The sequence below is a fragment of the Chionomys nivalis genome, chromosome 15, assembly GCF_950005125.1.
Source record: "Chionomys nivalis chromosome 15, mChiNiv1.1, whole genome shotgun sequence".
Lineage (NCBI taxonomy): Eukaryota > Metazoa > Chordata > Mammalia > Rodentia > Cricetidae > Chionomys > Chionomys nivalis.
Genome location: NC_080100.1, coordinates 60374023 through 60376025, shown reverse-complemented (window position 1 = coordinate 60376025; position 2003 = coordinate 60374023). Strand labels below are relative to the sequence as shown.

Below are 2003 nucleotides of genomic sequence, written 5' to 3'. Positions count from 1 at the left end.
ATTCTGTCTGCATGTATATCTGCAGGCCAGTAGAAGGCACCAGATCTCATTACAGATGGTTGTGAGCCACCATGTGGTTGCTGGGAATTGAACTCAGGACCTTTGGAAGAGCAGGCAGTGCTCTTAACCGCTGAGCCATCTCTCCAGCCCTGCCCAACTACATCTTAATCTCATTTTGAATTTTCATTTGTTCAACAATAGTTGAAACTATCTGTTGTCTTATGATTAAAGACAGCTATTTTTCCATAATATATTTGAAACATTATTAATAAGATGATGGAAAAGAAAATGTCACAACTCATTTGAAATGCACAGTGTAAATAAGTAGCAGTTAAATCATAGGCATTAAATGTTGCACGTATGTCTGTAATAACATGAATGCTTTCCATAGAATCTGAAACATTGACAAGGGAATTATTATGTCATTAGATTTTTTTTTTAAATAGAAGCAAACTTTTATTTTCATGTTTCTAAAATTAAGCTGACTGAGCTGGTTGCTTTGAGTGGATTAGTCAGAGACCTTGTCTGGGACTGCAGTAGAAACAGAAGTAACGGTGGTGGTAGCAGTCACAGGGACAGCAGCTACACAAGCAGATGGATTAGCCAATAAGACCTTGACCTTTTCAGAAAGTGGGAAGGTGTACTCAGTCTCCACAGCCAAAGCCAGGACCCACTTGGACCCATTTTAAATAGAGTGTGGCATCAAGATAACAGTCAGGAAACCAATCTGCATACAAACAACAGTAACATTTAGGACATCCTCTAGGAAGCGAGAATGCCTACTCTACTCTGCAATGTCAAGCTCTTCTGAGTTGCGAATGCTGCCATTGTCAAACACCTGACTGATGATCGACCCAGTGGAGAAGAGGAGATGTTCAGCATGTTCAGCAGCGTGGCTTCACTGGCTCCTACTTTGTCTCCAGTTTTGATCAGCGGTACATCACTCAGAATTTTAATGGCACCTCTGGAGATTTTAATGATGACACCTAAAGCTTGGGAGAAAGAAGTCTACTCAGGCCTCAGATCTATGTTCTGGGCCGGCACAATGACTTAACCCAGGGTAATGGCAACAGCATGGGCTGCAGCCAACACCGTATTGGCCAGCCGCATGTCTCTAATCTCAGTGAGGTCCTCTTCGGTGAACACAAAGTCCACATTTCCCTGAATATGATGTAAGGGTTTACCCCAAGCTGCCATGTTTTCCAGATGACTTGTTCTTGCCCATCAGTACCGCAGCCTTCCCTCACAGGGATATGAGGATCTGCTGCACTTGCTTGGAGCCTATATTGTCTGCTCCTGCAAAGAAGCATTTCATCTAATCATCAGAAGTTGGATGATCTTAAGGAAGTAGACGGACTTCCATGTTGCCCTGTCTTCCGTGGGCATCACAGTGGTACATTAGGGATTGCCACACAGGGTTTAAAGACTTTGTCACCCTAATTAGATACCAGGTGAAAAAGGGGGTTATTAGGATTTTTTTTTTTTTTTTTTTTTTTTTTTTTGGTTTTTCGAGACAGGGTTTCTCTGTGGTTTTGGAGCCTGTCCTGGAACTAGCTCTTGTAGACCAGGCTGGTCTCGAACTCACAGAGATCCGCCTGCCTCTGCCTCCCAAGTGCTGGGATTAAAGGCGTGCGCCACCACCGCCCGGCCTTGTGTTTTGTTTTGTTTTGTTTTGTTTTGTTTTGTTTTTTTTGGATTTTTTTAAGGCTAAAACAGCCTAAAATCGATTAGCAGTCACATACATTAAACACAGAAAAGAGAGCAATGAATTTGTAAAGACAGTTCTATTGATAGAAGACCACACAGCTTCAAAGCTTATCATTGGACGGTTCAAGAGTGATTGGGATGAGTAAAGCAAGGGGAAGAACCAAGATGTCTGCTACAGTAGATACACCTTTTATAGCTCTTTAGTGGACCTTCCCAGTAAGGAATTTTTATTATATTGAAACAGAGCACAGCAAACAACCTTGAGCATCAGAAAAGAATACATGCACACACAACTG

The 2003-nt window shown here is 42.1% G+C and overlaps 1 pseudogene; it reads right to left on the bottom strand.

Annotated features, from left to right (window-relative positions):
* Nucleotides 1-508: 508 nt before the first annotated feature.
* LOC130887212 (60S acidic ribosomal protein P0-like) lies at nucleotides 509-1386 on the bottom strand (annotated as a pseudogene).
* Nucleotides 1387-2003: the final 617 nt, after the last annotated feature.